We start from the raw sequence: 20329 nt of genomic DNA, 5'->3' as shown, positions 1-20329 counted from the left end.
CAATGCCTCATTCAAAAGTTGGAGCAGGGCTCCTAACCCCGTTATGTGTCTTTGGGTCTACAAAGAACAAAGAAATGTACAGCACAGGAACAGGCCATTCGGCCCTCCAAGCCCGTGCCGACCATGCTGCCCGACTAAACTACAATCTTCTACACTTCCTGGGTCCGTATCCCTCTATTCCCATCCTATTCATGTATTTGTCAAGATGCCCCTTAAATGTCACTATCGTCCCTGCTTCCACCACCTCCTCCGGTAGCGAGTTCCAGGCACCCACTACCCTCTGCGTAAAAAACTTGCCTCGTACATCTACTCTAAACCTTGCCCCTCTCACCTTAAACCTATGCCCCCTAGTAATTGACCCCTCTACCCTGGGGAAAAGCCTCTGACTATCCACTCTGTCTATGCCCCTCATAATTTTGTATACCTCTATCAGGTCTCCCCTCAACCTCCTTCGTTCCAGTGAGAACAAACCGAGTTTATTCAACCGCTCCTCATAGCTAATGCCCTCCATACCAGGCAACATTCTGGTAAATCTCTTCTGCACCCTCTCTAAAGCCTCCACATCCTTCTGGTAGTGTGGCGACCAGAATTGAACACTATACTCCAAGTGTGGCCTAACTAAGGTTCTATACAGCTGCAACATGACTTGCCAATTCTTATACTCAATGCCCCGGCCAATGAAGGCAAGCATGCCGTATGCCTTCTTGACTACCTTCTCCACCTGTGTTGCCCCTTTCAATGACCTGTGTACCTGTACTCCTAGATCTCTTTGACTTTCAATACTCTTGAGGGTTCTACCATTCACTGTATATTCCCTGCCTGCATTAGACCTTCCAAAATGCATTACCTCACATTTGTCCGGATTAAACTCCATCTGCCATCGCTCTGCCCAAGTCTCCAAACAATCTAAATCCTGCTGTATCCTCCGACAGTCCTCATCGCTATCCGCAATTCCACCAACCTTTGTGTCGTCTGCAAACTTACTAATCAGACCAGTTACATTTTCCTCCAAATCATATACATATACTACAAAGAGCAAAGGTCCCAGCACTGATCCCTGTGGAACACCACTGGTCACAGCCCTCCAATGAGAAAAGCATCCTTCCATTGCTACTCTCTGCCTTCTATGGCCTAGCCAGTTCTGTATCCACCTTGCCAGCTCACCCCTGATCCCATGTGACTTCACCTTTTGTACTAGTCTACCATCTACTTCAGTAAGGCCTTGTCAAAGGCCTTACTGAAGTCCATATAGACAACATCCACTGCCCTACCTGCATCAATCATCTTAGTGACCTCCTCGAAAAACTCTATCAAGTTAATGAGACACGACCTCCCCTTCACAAAACCGTGCTGCCTCTCACTAATACGTCCATTTGCTTCCAAATGGGAGTAGATCCTGTCTCGAAGAATTCTCTCCAGTAATTTCCCTACCACTGAAGTAAGGCTCACCGGCCTGTAGTTCCCGGGATTATCCTTGCTACCCTTCTTAAACAGAGGAACAACATTGGCTATTCTCCAGTCCTCCAGGACATCCCCTGAAGACAGTGAGGATCCAAAGATTTCTGTCAAGGCCTCAGCAATTTCCTCTCCAGCCTCCTTCAGTATTCTGGGGTAGATTCCATCAGGCCCTGGGGACTTATCTACCTTAATATTTTTTAAGACACCCAACCCCTCGTCTTTTTGGATCTCAATGTGACCCAGGCTATCTACACACCCTTCTCCAGACTCAACATCTACCAATTTCTTCTCTTTGGTGAATACTGATGCAAAGTATTCATTTAGTACCTCGCCCATTTCCTCTGGCTCCACACATAGATTCCCTTGCCTATCCTTCAGTGGGCCAACCCTTTCCCTGGCTACCCTCTTGCTTTTTATGTACGTGTAAAAAGCCTTGGGATTTTCCTTAACCCTATTTGCCAATGACTTTTCGTGACCCCTTCTAGCCCTCCTGACTCCTTGCTTAAGTTCCTTCCTACTTTCCTTATATTCCACGCAGGCTTCGTCTGTTCCCAGCCTTTTAGCCCTGACAAATGCCTCCTTTTTCTTTTTGACGAGGCCGACAATATCTCTCGTCATCCATGGTTCCCGAAAATTGCCGTATTTATCCTTCTTCCTCACAGGAACATGCCGGTCCTGAATTCCTTTCAACTGCCACTTGAAAGCCTCCCACATGTCAGATGTTGATTTGCCCTCAAACATCCGCCCCCAATCTATGTTCTTCAGTTCCCGCCTAATATTGTCATAATTAGCCTTCCCCCAATTTAGCACATTCATCCTAGGACCACTCTTATCCTTGTCCACCAGTACTTTAAAACTTACTGAATTGTGGTCACTGTTACCAAAATGCTCCGCTACTGAAACAGCTACCACCTGGCCGGGCTCATTCCCCAATACCAGGTCCAGTACCGCCCCTTCCCTAGTTGGACTGTCTACCAGAGGTCTAGCTTCCTCTGGGTGAAGTTGAGGGGAATTAAGCAGAGGTACGGTACGTTGGACCTTGAGTAGACTTCAAATACTAATAAAGGTTGCAATACACCACAAGCAGTTTCATAATTTTAAATTCACCTCTTTTCCAATTATTCTGCTTCCCAACCTGCTCAATTACACAAGATGACCGATTTTGAATTAATGAAACTGACAGGACGTAGCTAGGGGGGAGATTGATTATTGAAGGCTCATTACATCTCGATGCTAAAAGCTGCAACAGCAAAATATTAAGCTCATTAATGTCCATGACTCATAGACTTCAGCGCAAATGATGATTCCTCATTTATATTACACAGGTGGGAGTTCAAGCAGCTACTTGCGACCTAATGTGAAACACTGTACCAGAGTAAGGTTGTCGGACTCTCATGTCTTGACACCGTACCCAAAGGTGCTAAGTAGTTAGCTGTTACGTGAATAAAGAAAGATTTACATTTATATGACGCCCAAACACTTTACCGTCAGTACAGGACTTTTCATTCATAGTTATCATTGTAAAAACATAAGATATAGAAGCAAGAGTAGACCATTTGGGCCCTCAGGTCTGCTTTGCGATCCAATACTATCATGGCCGATCTTTTCCCTCTACTCCACTTTCCCACCCACTCCCCGTATCCCTTAATTCCCCAAGAGATTGAAAATCCATCAATCTCTGCCTCGAATATATCCCAAGATGGAAGCCTCTGGAATAGACAATGCCGACGATTCAGAACCCTTTGAGTGGGGAGATTTCTCCTTATCTCAGCCGTGAAAGAACAATCCTAAGACTGTTCCCCTCTAGATTCCACAGTCAGGGGAAACAACTTCTCAGCGACGACCCTAACCACACCTCCAACAATGAACCTTAAGCCCCCTAAAGAGTGAGTATGCTTCAATGAGATTATCTCTCATTCTTAAAAACTCCAGAGAATATAGACACGACTCACCCAACCTCTCAGCATAGGACAACCCTCTCCACCCAGGGACCAAACTAGTAGATCTTTGTTGTACCGCCTCCAAGGGAGGTCTATCCTTTGTTAAATATGGAGACCAGAATTGCGGACAGTACTCAAGTATGCTCTCACCAAAGTCCATGCAACCGTGGCAAGAATTCCTTATGCTTGCACTTCAAATTCTTTGCAATAAAGGACAACAAGTCTTTGTAATGAAACACCAAAATCATCATGACCACAAGTAACCATGGCATATTGACTGGATAATCTGTTCTACTGATTTCATTAAGTGCTATGTTTCAGCCAGGGAAGTAAAGGGGAACTCCCGTGAGCTTCTTCAAATAGTGACCTGGGATCTTTAAGGTCCACCCAGTAGGAAACTAAGACATCAGTTTAATGCCTCATCTGAAAGGCCTCACCTCTAACAATATAGCACTCCCTTCAGTATTGCTGTGGGAGTGAGTGTTGGCCTGGATTACGTGCTAAAGACTCAGGAATACAGGGCTCTTGACCCAAACAGCCCTCTGACTCAGAGGCAACCAATTGAGCTAAGGCTGACTCAACATAAACAGCAACATGGTTGTCATGCCCTTCTTCCTGGATGCGCACTGCTTTACATATTGTGTCAGACAGATCAGGAAGGATCCTAATTTATTGCAGGATTTTCCAGTCCCGCCAAATTCCCACCCGAAGTCAACGGACCACTTGCTGGTCTGTCAAATTTTCCGTCCCACCTGCTCCTAGTCCCATGGCGTGCAGGGCCGGAAGATCCCGCCCTTAATCGTTGGTAAGCTGATCGCAGCTCAAGACAGCTGTGGACGTTTTACAATTGGTCTGGGTAACCCTTGAGTTAATAGTGAGAGGAAAGAGGACCACCGTCTGTCGGGTGCAAAGTGTTTCCGTTAAATGTTGAAACTTCAGGAAGAAATGTAATTCTTTAGTCGATTTCAACTTCCTTTGTGAAGCACAAACACCAGGAAAGAAATTCCACGATTAAATGGATTTGAGCATTGGCAACAGTACAGGGCGAATTTAAATAAATCAGCCCAAGCTAACATTTTTGTCAATTATCCAGTAAAACAAGCATGTGTGAGGAAATCAAGTATAAATATGATTAGGCTTTGTTTAGATGCCTCCATTGAGCAATGATATTTGAGAATTAAACATCTAGGCTAAAGTGCGGAGTCGACTCCAGGAATTGAATGTAAGATCATCCTAGTCTATGTAGTCAGTTGCATAACAAGCATTATATTTATTCACTGTGCCACCAGACAACATGTATTTATACAGCGTCTTTAACGTAATGAAATCTAGCAGTAAACCATATAAGGAGATGTTAGGGCAGATGTCCAAAAACCTGGTCAAGTGATAATTTTTAATAGGTGTCTTAAAGAAAGAGAGGTAGAGAAGCAAAGGGGATTAGGAGGGGATTTTCACAGTGTAGGCAATTGAAGGCATTGCCTCCAATGGTGGAGCAATTCAAATTGTGGATGTTCGACAGGCAAGGACTAGAAGATGAATGAAGAGATCTTAGACAGTAACAGGACTAGGAGAGATGGCAGAGATAAGGAAGGGTTGAGGCGATAGAGGGATTTGAATGCAAGGACGGAGACTTGCTGGATGAGGAGTCAATGGAGATCAGCAAGGCGACTCAATTGGAGCTAGCAGAGTTTTGAATGACCTCAGGTTTAGAGGATGGAATCCGGGAGGTTGTGCAGCTGTGTGCTAGAAGAATCGAGTCACTCCTGCGGTACAGCACCCCCTATATACTGCTCCCCCACAGATTAAAAGCTCTTTTTACAGCTTTATACCGTTGGTCCAAAGGCAATCAAACACTGTTCTACAAGAGACATAAACCATAACCTGCTTCAACTCCCACTCGTGTAATATAAATTGAAGGACGGGCCCTTCACAATTAATTATGTATGTCAAGGTCTTTGATGACTTCAATGTGTTGTTGCCGCAGCTTTCAAGAAATTTCATCAAATCATCTTCAGTGAAATGAATTATTATAGTACTGTCGGTGCGAGTGACTTGAGAGATCTCTCTCAGGCGACATGCCTGAAAACCCAAAATGGTGAATATGTGAATAGCGAAGTCTTGCTACAGCTATCCAAGGCACTAGTTAGACCACACCTGGAATACTACAAACAGTTTTGGCCTGCTTATCCAAGGAAATATATACTGGCATTGGAGGCAGTCCAGAGAAGGTTAACTAGGTTGATCCTGGGTATGGAGGGATTTTCTTATGAGGACAGGTTGAGTAGGTTGGACATGTGTTCATTGGAGTTCAGAAGAGGAGATGACCTTATTGAGACATATGGGGCAGGATTCTCTCAGCCCGGGGCCAGGTCAGAGAATCCCGCGGCCGGCGTGAATTGCTGCCCCAACGCCGGCACGCAATTCTCCACAGAACGGAGAATCGGCGCCATTGCCGCCGGCATGGTTGGCCCACGCCTGTGGGGGGCCTGCAGATTCTCAGCCCGGGATGGGCCGAGCGGCCTCGTAAAAAAGCCGAGTCCCGCCGGCACCAGCCACACCTGCTCTCAGCCGGCGGGAACTCGGCGTGGAAGGGTCGGGGAGACTGTGCGGGGGGAGCGGGGGTCCGACCCCGGGGGGGTCCTCCAATGTGGCCTGGCTCGCGATCGGGGCCCACCAATCGGTGGGCTTGCCTCTCTGGCTGGGGCCTCCTTTTTTCCGCGCTGTCCCCTGTAGCCCTGCGCCATGTTGCGTCGGGGCCGGCGCGTTGAAGGAAGCCACTGCGCATGCGAGCGTTGGCGCCGGTGCCACTGCGCATGCACGGATCCCGTGCCGCCCAGTTCACGCCAGGAGCGGCAGCTGGAGCGGCGTGAACTGCTCCAGTGCCGTGCTGGCCCCCTGTAGGGGCCAGCATTGCTGATCCTGAGGCCGTGTTGACGTCGTCGAGAAACGTGACGGCGTTTCCGACGGCGTCAACACTTAGCCTCAGGATCTCAGAATCCCGCCCCTGGGATTCTCAGGAGGCTTGACAGGGTAGATGCTGAGAAGTTGTTTCCCCTTGTGGGAGAGTCTAGGACCAGAGGGCATCGTCTCAGAACAAGACAGAGTTGAGGAGGAATTTCTTCTCTCAGAGGATAGTGAATCTGCGGAATTCTTTACTGAAGAGGGATTATGTTCAAGGCTGTGATAGACATTTTTAATCAGTAAGTGAATCAATGATATTGGGGATAAGGCAGAAAAGTGGAGTTGAGGATTATCACATCAGATCAGTCATGATCTCATTAAATGGTGGACCAAATTCGATGGGCCAAATGGCCTATATCTGCTCCTATGTAGCAAACCACTAATTAGAGCATCTCTCAAGAAGAACTCAATTAAGGTTCCTTTCCTGGCATTGTGTTTTTTTCTATTCATTTGGAGGACAGAATGGAGAGTTTCTTCTTCCCAAATAACAGCTTCTTTACTTGATACAGCAGAGTAATTTTGATGGGACCCTAATGTACACATCTACTCTGTGAGAAGAACATTTTCATCAATCTCTGGTGTCACCCGAGGTTTGCTAATTTTGCAATCCTATCTTGCAGCCTTGTGGCCAAAGTTTAATCTAAATAACCTGCTTGTTTTGAGATTACACATGGCTTTTAGCATTTTAAAGACATGCATTATCCTCTCTTTCGACCGAGCTTCATCTCCTGTGCTTTTCGCACCAGAAGCATTTTATTCAATTATTTCCTTGCATCTTGCTGCTAGCCATCCAATATGTACTTACAAGAACTGGTCCACAACATAATTCTAAATTCTGGTTAAATATTTCTGGGAAAAAAACAAACAAATGATAAACTTGTTTCGGGCAGAATTGCTTTTAACGGATCCATAATTTCGGCAAACTTTGACATAATGAATCACGTCAACCTCCTTCAGCATCTCTCCTCCACTCTCCAGTTCAGCACTATTTCGCTCATTCTTTCCAATCATCTGTCTGATCATGGGCAGTTGTTCTCCAGCAATGGCCTCTGTTCCCACTCCAGCGCTTTTACCCGCGGACTCTGTCGGGGATCTATCTTTATTGCCTTCCTCTCCATTCAAATGCTGCAGCAGCTCAAGAAAGTATGTAACTCAAGGGGAATTAGGGATGGGTATAAAATGCTGGCCTTGCCAGTGATGCTGGCATCCCATGAGAAGATATTGTTTTTTGATCCCTGACTGCACGTTCGCTCTGCATTCACCGCTACAATCCTCTTCACTAGACCTTCTGGACCTCTGGCATTCATATACTTTCACCACCCTTCCCAGCTGTGCTTTCAGTCATCTGGGCCCTACGCTCTCTAATTCCTTTCTTAAACCCCTCTCAATTCTCACCTCTTTTACGACCCACAGTTTTTTGAGCAAGTTTTTCTTTTTTTTAAATAAATTTAGAGTACACAATTCTTTTTTTTTCCCCAATTAAGGAGCAATTTAGCATGGCCAATCCACCTAACCTGCACATCTTTTTGGGTTGTGGGGGTGAAACCCACGCAGTCACGGGGAGAATGTGCACACTCCGCACAGATAGGGCCAGGATTCGAACCCGATCCTCAGGGCCGTAGGCAGCAGTGCTAACCACGTGCCGCCCTTTGAGCAAGTTTTTCTGTTTACCTTCATTGTGTCCTGCTCTGTGGCTCATCCTTTATTTTCTCGATTACACTTCAGTGATTATTTCTGCTCTAATCTTAATGAGAATTGTTGTCATCGTAAAGATAATAGGGATTGTCGTGCTGTGCGGGACAGAAATTTCCATGTATCTTTCCCTTTAACATCTGATTCTGTGCCCAGAGAATCTCATCCAACAATGAAATGTACACGAGGCAGCACATCAAGCTCCAGGCGAGATGTAACCAAGAGAAAGAAATGGAGCAGAAATGAAGGGAAAAAGTCAAGAGTGTGAAAAATGAATAAAGAAGTGATTGACGATGGTGGGGTGGAAGAAACGGAAACCCAGAAAGCATTGAGGAATGAAGGAGTGAAAATGCAGCAAGAAACAAAATGATCGGAGAAAAAAGAAAATTGGCAATATTGTCGTGTTATTGTTGGCCAAAATCTTTCATGAGAAAACAAATCCAGTCGAATGTAAAAAACATTTTGGGCAGTTTGTAAATCAAGTCGGGAAAATAAAAGGAATAAAGTGTGCAACGTGCAGGAACGTTTACTCAAACTGTATGTGAAATATATTTTCTACAGATGTTTCAATTAGTAGCTATTGTCATCCACATGATCATTAATGTAATTAAAGAACGCATTGTACACAATTACTCCCTGCATTAACAAATCTGTTCAGCAAAGTACATGTTGCATCCAACAAATTAAATTATTGGCTCCAATTTCACAGTTCCTCCAATTTTTCATGAGATCTGGGGTGATCTGGTCTAGAGATCTGCCGTGGAATGAGCTTTGCAATGTTTCCAGCTCCAGCCCTTTCTACTTCCTGGTTCACACTGCCTGAATGTTAAGCACCAGGCACAAGCCTCCAGCATTCTCAAGTTGGTGGGTGTTGTGTTATGCTTCTTCATGTAGCATAAGCTGCTTCCTTGATGTATACTCTGGCAAAGGAAGGTTCAGACTTGGAGATAGGTTTAACACATTTATTGAACAGTTAACAATTCTCCTACTTGAGTTCGACTCTCCTGCTGATCTTGCTATATTAACTCAATCTAACTAACCAGTCTGCTCTAATCCATGCGGTGGGTGTGATGCTTCCGATCTGCCCCGTCTCTCCGAGTGTCACCTGTGAAAAAGAGAAAGAGCATGTGTGCCCTGTCCTTTCATATGGGTAGCCCCCTTGTGGTAGTGTCACCTCTAGGTGTCTTGTCTGCCCATTGGTTGTGTCCTATCTTCTGACCTATTGGTTGAATGTCTGTGTGTCATAATGTCTCTGGTGCTCCCTCTAGTGTTTATTTAGTTCTAGTGTATTTACATTAACCCCTTGTGTATTGACAGTGATGCATATCACCACAGTGTGCAGACCCAGGCTGAAAGGTGAACGTATGATTCTCTCCCTCCCTTTCCAGAAATGCACCCCAAACAAATGAAGGTGCAATATCCCAGCTATTCTATCGGCATGGAACATATCATTAACAACTAAGGTCAACTCAAATCTATCATTTTACAGCTCGCTGATATTGTTCAATCACGTCTTCCTTGTTTACAAAGGCGATAATGTAAATTTAAGTCAAATACGTATGACAAGTTCACATCTCAGATGATTTTCAGACAATAAATCCATGCTTATGTGTCAATTGCAACGTCTATTTTAAGAATACAGCCCTCATATTGTAGAGCTCTAGTTTACAAAACTTTCTGCTTAAGGCAGGAAAGGCCACACAAATTGAGATTTTCAGGAACTCCTGTGCAAAACAGAAAAATGATTGTGTCAGCCATCCAAATGAAACAATACTTTAATTACAGAAAGCCTTTTATATACAGTAGCAGAAATAACTCATTAATAGGTTGTTATGATCCTAGCTGGTGTTACTACTGGACAAGTGAGATCTCAAAGTGGAGCCTGGCCTGATAGATCCTAACTTTTATTTTTTGTTTGTATGCATGGGTGAACAGAGTCACCCAGCCAATTAACTTTTAACAAAAGAATAATATAGCTATTAAACAAGGAAAGATTAACGATAATACACCACTCCTTCACCCCAACTGTACCCCAATTGCGGGTTGCCTCACATATTTTAAAAAGTACCCAGACGAGCACTTGTCACATCTTAACATTCAAGGTTATGACCCAAGTATTGGTACATGGGATTAGGATTGGCACATCTATGATTTACAGAAATATACAGATTTGTAAGGATATCACAAGTTACAAAGTCTATCTTATACTCTAATGTTCTCAGTAAGTACACAGCCTATATAAACCAATAGGAAATCAAGTGACAGATGCTACCCAAATCAATTTCTGCAGATTTTTCATCAATTCCACCCAGCCACTTATCACATTGTGAGCCAACTGGCTTCACTGGAACTCTGATTTCCACACAAGTGTTTCCAAACTCCGCTCTCGAAGAACACACCTTGGAATCTTCCCCAAGATAATGCTTTCTCTTGGATGCCTTCACCAAGGATCCACCTCCAGGATTTCAACTTCTCCTTTTGGTATTCCTCTGCCCTGGATCACCAGGTGCATTCAAGTTTCTGTGCAATCTCTCAGATAGCAGTCTATACCAACAGAACATCACTGCTTCACAGACTTGCAATAAGGAATAACCAACCTTCTGATTACCTTAGATGTCTGATTTCTGGCAAGCCGATATACCCATGTCTGCACCTTTAGGCATGTCTTTAACTGGGAGCCTCTCTCTGCTCCTTACTTTAACTTCACCGGCAGGACTTTGTTCAGATTTCTGTTCTATGTTCCTTTGACTCCACCGTCTTCTTGCAATTCTCTTTTTTCCCCATTCCCTAGCTTCTAAAGAACTTTCTCTTTTTTAGCTTCAGACCTGCCCTCTGCAGTCTCTCTCATCATGACTTCGCTTTCTGGCATTTTCTGGTTCTAACTGACTCAAGTGCTCTTGTTCCCTTGGTGTGGTCCCTGGTTGCTGAACAACAGCCTCATTTTTTCTTTAAACCCTGTTTGCTTTAGCATCCTTACCTGGCAAGCATCTTTCAAAGTGAATAAATGCAAGTTCTTAACCTGTTCTTAACCGACAAGAACCATAAAATCAAGCTTACTCACAGTTTCACCTTATTTCTAACACCCACAAAAATCAAATATAGATTACTTTAAACTATCTCCATTTCATAGAATCCCATAGAATCTTTCCCGTGCAGAAGGCGGCCATTCAACCCATCGAGTCTGCACCGACTCTCTGAAAGACCACTCTTCAAAGCCCATTTCCACACCCTATCCCTATAACCCTACCTAACCTACAAATGTTTGGAGACAAAGGGACAGCTTAACATGGCTAATCCATCTAGCCTGCTCATCTTTGGACTGTGGGAGGAAACCGGAGCACCTGGAGGAAACCCACACAGACATGGGGAGAACGTGAAAACTCCACACAGTCACCCAAGGCCGGAATTGAACCTGGGTCCCTAGCGTTGTGAGGCAGCAGTGTCAACCACTGTGCCGCCCTTTAAGAAATGGGTGTTTATAAATGGGTGTGTATATAAATGTCTGCAGTGAGAGTACCTTTAAGAAACGGGTGTTTACTACTGCAGCGATGTCAGAGAGTGGGTGGTGCTGGGCTGTCTGTCAGCTTTTTACTTTTGTTTTAGGCTGTTTGCTGCAGGGTGTGTTTTAGTTTCGTTTTCAGTGTTGAAGCTGAAGCCAGACAGAGCAGGTGTACTGTTGATCTCTCTGCCATGAAAAGACTATCTCTTGATCATTTGGTGAATTCAGAATTATAAATGTTTTCAGTAGTGAATGTAAACCTAATTTGCGTCTGTCAAAAGGTGTTTCTTCTGTCTTCTGGATGTTGTTTGAGAAGTTATTAAGGATTACTTAGTGTTTTATTCTTTGGGGTTTGTATTTGAATTAATGGTTGCTAAGATGTTCACTGTTTGTTTTAAAAAGGTTAACTTGAATTCATAGACTAAACATTGTTTTGCTTAAAAAAATACTTTTCCATTTCTGCTGTACCACACCTGTAGAGTGGGCCGTGTGCTCCCCATACCACAATCTATTAAAGGTTGTGGGGCAGGTGATACACTTTGGGGTTCTCTAAACCCTGGCCCATAACGCAATGTCCACAAATACAGAAATCTGATGGCTCTCAAGATTCTCTTAAAAGTTCCTCCAAGTCTGGCTAACCCAGTTTGAAATCCTAGGCTGTGAATTACTTCAAGAAAATTATCATTGAAATAGTTGTTCAACTTTTATTTCACAATTTCACTTCAGATTTAGAAAAGTAAAATTAACTTAGCTACCATTTCCTTTTAATACTGCTGTCTGAGATGTGACAATCAAGTGAATGGATTGACTGCAAGAACAAACATATGTATGTTGTGTCCAGGCAACAGGAGTAATACTAAGTAATGGGACTTTCTGGAAAGCAGTCACAGAGTTCCTGTGCTTGTAATTAGCGTATAGATTAGTGATCTCTCTCGAGAGTTTGTCACACTAATTTACTGCCACCGTGAAAATACAAACTCCATTCTGATTTATTTTTAGAGATTCCTCCATAGATGAAATGATTAAGGACTTCACTGACGTAAAGTAAGTAATGTCGCCATATTCCCAAATTACCATAGGTTGCTTTCCCTTTTGAGGGAAAGAGCTGACTGGTGGTGATTTAACCTGAGGGTCACCACACCTCAGGCGAGGGGCAACGCTGAGAAGACACGGCCTTCATGACTAACCTCAGCCAGTACGGGAATTGAACCCGCGCTGTTGGCCCTGCTCTGATTACAAACCAGCTGTCCAGCCAATTGAGCAAACGTCATTAATATAACAAGGGGGGGGAAAGATGGGGACAATCACGGGTTGAATAATGAAGTTGATGGCATTCATGCTGGTGTGCCTGCTGTTTCGTCCTCGTGCAGACAACATTGGTATAAAATAGAAGCTTGTGGACACTAAGACACTAGTGTAGTGGAGGAGCAATGAAGGGCCATCAAGATGATCTCAAGGTAAGATAGGTGGAGAACAGAGTGGAATGTCACAAAAAAGGGACAGAAAAGACTAAAAGCAGAGAAAGAGATTGATTATCTCTACCTCTCGTTTCAATCCTGCCCCCCATCCTAACATCTTTTCCCACTTGTTGCCTCTCTCTTATTCAGCCCTATGGTCTCCTCTGTCTTCCATCTATGCATGTTCTCTTTGTCTTTTGCGGCTTCAGAACAGCACTTCATATTTTGGAAATATCACTTGTATGAAGATAACTTGCATCCACATTACCAACACTGTTCTTTGTGAGATCCCCAAGAAACCATCCTCGCATTATATATTTTTTTATATCTTACTTTGTTTAGACAACATTCTGCATTTAATACAGTTGCAAATATAGCTTCTGTTAGCGTTTACTCTTAAAAGTCAATTCACGGCTTCCGGGTGCGGCGATGACCAGCTGAGTCGCACGTTTCGGCAGCTCCCAGTGGAACGGACTTTTGGGCTCTTAATAAGAGCCCCAAAGGCAATTTTAACGGCTAAAAGTACTGTGCGGTGAACCAGAAGGGAATCCCCCCTGGATACGGATGAAAAAAGGAGAGGAAGGTGGCCGGATTGCGGTGGATCCTTTAGAGCAGCGGCAAGGAAGGCAAGCAAAAACCAAGATGGCGTCGGAAGGTGGCAGTTTAATATGGGGCCCTGAACAACATGAGTTTTTGAAACGCTGCGTGGAAGAACTCAAAAAGGAATTGAAGAAGGAGCTGTTGGCCCCGATATTACAGGCGATCGATGGGCGAAAGGAGGAGCAAAAGACCCAGGAGCGGGAGCTTCGGGTCGTGAAGGCAAAGGCTGCCGAGAATGAGGACGACATACAGGGCCTGGTGGTGAAGATGGAGATGCACGAGGCACACCATAAACGATGTGTGGAAAGGCTGGAGGCGCTGGAGAACAACGCGAGGAGGAACAACCTAAGGATCCTTGGTCTTCCTGAAGGTGCGGAGGGAGCGGACGTCGGGGCATATGTGAGCACGATGCTGCACTCGTTAATGGGAGCAGAGGCCCCGGCGGGTCCGCTGGAGGTGGAGGGAGCATACCGAGTGATGGCGCGAGGACCGAGAGCAGGAGAAATTCCTAGAGCCATAGTGGTGAGATTCCTCCGTTTTAAGGACAGAGAGATGGTCCTTAGATGGGCAAAGAAAACTCGGAGCAGTAAGTGGGAGAACGCGGTGATCCGCGTATACCAAGACTGGAGTGCGGAGGTGGCGAGAAGGAGGGCGAGCTTTAATCGGGCCAAGGCGGTGCTTCACAAAAAGATAAAATTCGGAATGTTGCAGCCGGCAAGACTGTGGGTCACATATCAAGGGAGGCACCACTACTTTGAGACGGCGGATGAGCCGTGGACTTTTATCGTGGAAGAAAAATTGGAATGAGCGGGTTATTAAAAAAAAAGAACGTTTGAAACAAAGTGGTGGGGTGAGTATGGGGGGCGAAGAGGGGGGCAAAAAGGGGGGAAAGAGGAGTTTTATGTTATTAATCCTGCGATGTGGTAACTTTTCTCTCTTCCACAGGTGGTGGGGGGAGGAAAGGAGGTGGAAGAGATGGGGCGTTGGCCATTGGGGGCGGGGCCAAGGGGGAAGCGCGGGCTCGGCTCCCGCGCTATAATAATCATGGCGGGAATAGGGAAGCAGGAAGGAGGGGGCGTCGCACGGTGCGAGCCAAGGTCACGGGGGGAAGCCGAGGTCGGCCAGAGTTTGCTGACTTCTGGGAGCAACATGGGGGGTGTAACTACGCTAGTGGGGGATCTAGCAGGTGGGGTGGGAGGGGGGAATTATTGGGCTGTTGCTGCTGGGGAGAGGGGGGAGCTGGTATGGGGTGGGATGGGCGGGGGGGGCACCGCCTGGGGGGAGGGGGGACAGCTGCGTGGGAACCGGGTGAGGAGCTGGAAAAAGGGGATGGCTAATCGACAAGGGGGGGGGTAAAAAGCCCCCCAACCCGGCTGATCACGTGGAACGTGAGAGGGCTGAACGGGCCGATAAAGAGGGCACGGGTACTCGCACACCTTAAGAAACTTAAGGCAGACGTGGTAATGTTACAGGAAACGCACTTGAAACTGATAGACCAGGTGAGACTACGCAAAGGTTGGGTGGGGCAGGTGTTCCATTCGGGGCTAGATGCGAAAAACAGGGGTGTGGCTTTATTAGTGGGGAAGCGGGTAATGTTTGAGGCAAAGACTATAGTGGCGGATAGCGGGGGCAGATACGTGATGGTGAGTGGCAAACTACAGGGGGAGACGGTGGTTTTGGTAAACGTATATGCCCCGAACTGGGATGATGCCAATTTTATGAGGCGGATGCTAGGACGCATCCCGGACCTAGAGGTGGGAAAGTTGGTAATGGGGGGAGATTTCAATACGGTGTTGGAACCAGGGCTGGACAGGTCGAGGGACAGGTCGAGGTCCCGGACTGGAAGGAGGCCGGCAACAGCCAAGGTGCTTAAAGATTTTATGGAGCAGATGGGAGGAGTAGACCCGTGGAGATTTAGCAGACCTAGAAGTAAGGAGTTTTCGTTTTTCTCCTATGTCCACAAAGTCTATTCGCGAATAGACTTTTTTGTTTTGGGAAGGGCGTTGATCCCGAAGGTGAGGGGAACGGAGTATACGGCTATAGCCATTTCGGATCACGCTCCACATTGGGTGGACTTGGAGATAGGGGAGGAAACAGAAGGGTGCCCACCCTGGAGAATGGACATGGGACTAATGGCAGATGAGGGGGTGTGTCTAAGGGTGAGGGGGTGCATTGAAAAGTACTTGGAACTCAATGATAATGGGGAGGTCCAGGTGGGAGTGGTCTGGGAGGCGCTGAAGGCAGTGGTTAGAGGGGAGCTGATATTAATAAGGGCACATAAAGGAAAGCAGGAGAGTAGGGACCGGGAGCGGTTGCTGCAAGAACTTCTGAGGGTGGACAGGCAATATGCGGAGGTACCGGAGGAGGGACTGTACAGGGAAAGGCAAAGGCTACACGTAGAATTTGACTTGCTGACAACGGGTACTGCAGAGGCACAGTGGAGGAAGGCACAGGGTGTACAGTACGAATATGGGGAGAAGGCGAGCAGGTTGCTGGCCCACCAATTGAGGAAGAGGGGAGCAGCGAGGGAAATAGGGGGAGTGAGGGATGAGGAAGGAGAGATGGAGCGGGGAGCGGAGAGAGTGAATGGAGTGTTCAAGACATTTTATAAAAAATTATATGAAGCTCAACCCCCGGATGGGAGGGAGAGAATGATGGGCTTTATGGACCGGCTGGAATTTCCCAAGGTGGAGAAGCAGGAAAGGGTGGGACTGGGAGCACAGATTGAAATAGAGGAAGTAGTGAAAGGAATTAGGAGCATGCAGGCGGGGAAGGCTCTAGGACCGGATGGATTCCCAGTTGAATTTTACAGGAAATATGTGGACTTGCTCGCCCCGCTACTGATGAGGACCTTTAATGAGGCAAAGGAAAGGGGACAGCTGCCCCCGACTATGTCTGAGGCAATGATATCGCTTCTCCTAAAGAACGAAAAGGACCCGCTATAGACCTATTTCCCTCCTAAATGTAGACGCTAAGATTCTGGCCAAGGTAATGGCAATGAGGATAGAGGATTGTGTCCCGAGGGTGGTCCATGAGGACCAAACCGGGTTTGTGAAGGGGAGACAGCTGAATACGAATATACGGAGGCTGCTAGGGGTAATGATGATGCCCCCACCAGAGGGGGAAGCGGAGATAGTGGTGGCGATGGATGCCGAGAAAGCATTTGATAGAGTGGAGTGGGATTATTTGTGGGAGGTGCTGAGGAGATTTGGTTTTGGAGATGAGTATGTTGAATGGGTGCAGCTGTTGTATAGGGCCCCAGTGGCGAGTGTGGTCACGAATGGACGGGGATCTGCATACTTTCGGCTCCATAGAGGGACAAGGCAGGGATGCCCTCTGTCCCCATTACTGTTTGCACTGGCGATTGAGCCCCTGGCAATAGCATTGAGGGGTTCCAAGAAGTGGAGGGGAATACTTAGAGGAGGAGAAGAACACCGGGTATCTCTGTATGCGGATGATTTGTTGTTATATGTAGCGGACCCGGCGGAGGGGATGCCAGAGATAATGTGGACACTTCGGGAGTTTGGAGAATTCTCAGGATATAAACTGAACATGGGGAAAAGTGAGTTGTTTGTGGTGCATCCAGGGGAGCAGAGCAGAGAAATAGAGGACTTTCCGCTGAGGAAGGTAACAAGGGACTTTCGTTACTTGGGGATCCAGATAGCTAAGAATTGGGGTACATTGCATAGGTTAACTTTAACGCGATTGGTGGAACAAATGGAGGAGGACTTCAAGAGATGGGACATGGTATCCCTGTCACTGGCAGGGAGGGTGCAGGCGGTTAAAATGGTAGTCCTCCCGAGATTCCTCTTTGTGTTTCAGTGCCTCCCGGTGGTGATCACGAAGGCTTTTTTCAAAAGGATCGAAAAGAGTATCATGAGTTTTGTGTGGGCCGAGAGTGAGGAAGGGATTCTTACAGCGTAGTAGGGATAGGGGGGGGCTGGCACTACCGAGCCTAAGTGAGTACTACTGGGCCGCCAATATCTCAATGGTGAGTAAGTGGATGGGAGAGGAGGAGGGAGCGGCGTGGAAGAGATTGGAGAGGGCGTCCTGTAGGGGGACTAGCCTACAAGCTATGGTGACGGCCCCATTGCCGTTCTCACCGAAGAAATACACCACAAGCCCGGTGGTGGTGGCGACTTTGAAAATTTGGGGACAGTGGAGACGGCATAGGGGAAAGACGGGAGCCTTGGTGGGGTCCCCGATAAGAAATAACCACAGGTTTGCCCCGGGGAGAATGGATGGGGGATTTGGAATATGGCAAAGAGCAGGAGTAACGCAACTGCAAGATCTGTTTGTAGATGGGAAGTTCGCAAGTCTGGGAGCGCTGACCGAGAAATATGGGTTGCCCCAAGGGAATGCATTCCGATATATGCAACTGAGGGCTTTTGCGAGGCAGCAGGTGAGGGAATTCCCGCAGCTCCCGACGCATGAGGTGCAGGACAGAGTAATCTCAAAGACATGGGTGGGGGACGGTAAGGTGTCAGATATATATAGGGAAATGAGGGATGAGGGGGAGATTATGGTAGATGAGCTGAAAGGGAAATGGGAAGAAGAGCTGGGGGAGGAGATTGAGGAGGGGCTGTGGGCGGATGCCCTAAGTAGGGTAAACTCATCATCCTCGTGTGCCAGGCTAAGCCTGATTCAATTTAAGGTGTTACACAGGGCGCATATGACTGGAGCACGGCTCAGTAAATTTTTTTGGGTAGAGGATAGGTGTGCGAGATGCTCGAGAAGCCCAGCGAATCACACCCACATGTTCTGGTCATGTCCGGCACTACAGGGGTTCTGGGTGGGGGTGACAAAGGTGCTTTCGAAAGTAGTGGGGGTCCAGGTCGAACCAAGCTGGGTGTTGGCTATATTTGGGGTTGCACAAGAGCCGGGAGTGCAGGAGGCGAGAGAGGCCGATGTTTTGGCCTTTGCGTCCCTAGTAGCCCGGCGCAGGATACTGTTGATGTGGAAGGAAGCCAAGCCCCCGGGGGTGGAGACCTGGATAAATGACATGGCAGGGTTTATAAAGCTGGAACGGATTAAGTTTGTCCTAAGGGGATCGGCTCAAGGGTTCACCAGGCGGTGGCAACCGTTCGTCGAATACCTCACAGAAAGATAGAGGGAATGGAAAAGAAGAATGCAGCAGCAGCAGCCCGGGGGGGGGGGGGGGGGGGGGGGGAGGGGGGGGGGAGGAACCAGAAGGAGTCTCAGGGTTATTAATATATATGTATAATATGTATAGGTTGTTGCTATAAATAATTGTATATTGGACTGTTAAATCATATTTTTGGAGAGTGTTTATCTGAGACAAGGCAGTTGCCAATTAGTTTTCGTTTTCGTTTTTGTTATATATTATTTATTCTTTGTTTATAAAACAGGTCATTGTTATCTATACTGTTATATTATTGTGTGAAGGATACACAATGTACTGTGATGGTTGACCAAAAATTTTCAATCAAGTATTTAAAAAAAAAGAAGTCAATTCACAACCAAATGCCCCCACAGAGACAATGGACCAATCCACAGCCAAACACCGCCATAGTGGCAATGGACCTGTCCACAACCAAACACCGGCATAGTGACAATGGACTGGTCCACAATCAAACACCGGCATAGTGACAATGGGCTGGTCCACAATCAAACACCGTCATAGTGACACTGGACTGGTCCACAATCAAACACCGTCATAGTGACAATGAACTGGTCCACAATCAAACACCACCATAGTGACAATGAACTGGTCCACAATCAAACACCGTCATAGTGACAATGAACTGGTCCACAACCAAACACCTCCCTAGTGACACTGGACTGGTCCACAATCAAACACCGTCATAGTGACAATGGACTGGTCCACAACCAAACACCACCATAGAGGCAATGGACCTGTCCACAAACACTGTCATAGTGACAATGGACTGGCCCACAATCAAACACCGCCAGAGTGGCAATGGACCTGTCCACAATCAAACACCGCCACAGTGACAATGGACCGGTCCACAATCAAACAGCACGGGCAGCATGGTAGCACAGTGGTTAGCCCTATGGCTTCACAGCGCCAGGGTCCCAGGTTCAATTCCCGTTTGGGTCACTGTCTGTGCGGAGTCTGCACGTTCTCCCCGTGTCTGCGTGGGTTTCCTCCGGGTGCTCCAGTTTCCTCCCACAGTCCAAAGATGTGCAGGTTAGGTAGATTGGCCATGTTAAATTGCCCTTAGGTTAGATGAGCTTTCAGGGTTACGGGGATAGGGTGGAGGTGTGGGGTTAAGTAGGGTGCTCTTTCCAAGAGCCGGTGCAGACTCGGTGGGCCAAATGGCCTCCTTCTGCACTGTAAATTCTATGATTCTATGAAACACAGTCATAGTGACAATGGACTGGTCCACAATCAAACACAACCATAGTGGCAATGACCTGTCACAATCAAACACCGTCATAGTGACAATGGACCGGTCCACAATCAAATACCATAATAGTGACCATGGACTGGTCCACAATCAAACACCACCATAGTGACAATGGACCTGTCACAATCAAGCACTGCTATAGTGGCAATGGACCTGTCACAATCAAACACCGCCATAGTGACAATGGACTGGTCCACAATCAAACACGGCCACAAAGGCAATGGATTGGTCCACAACCAAACACCACCATAGAGAAAATGGACCGGTGCACAACCAAACACCTCCATAGAGACTAAGGACTGGTCCACAACCAAACACCGTCATAGAGGC

Source organism: Scyliorhinus torazame, chromosome 12, assembly GCF_047496885.1.
Source record: "Scyliorhinus torazame isolate Kashiwa2021f chromosome 12, sScyTor2.1, whole genome shotgun sequence".
Taxonomy (NCBI): Eukaryota; Metazoa; Chordata; class Chondrichthyes; order Carcharhiniformes; family Scyliorhinidae; genus Scyliorhinus; species Scyliorhinus torazame.
Note: the sequence above shows the minus strand (reverse complement) of the source record.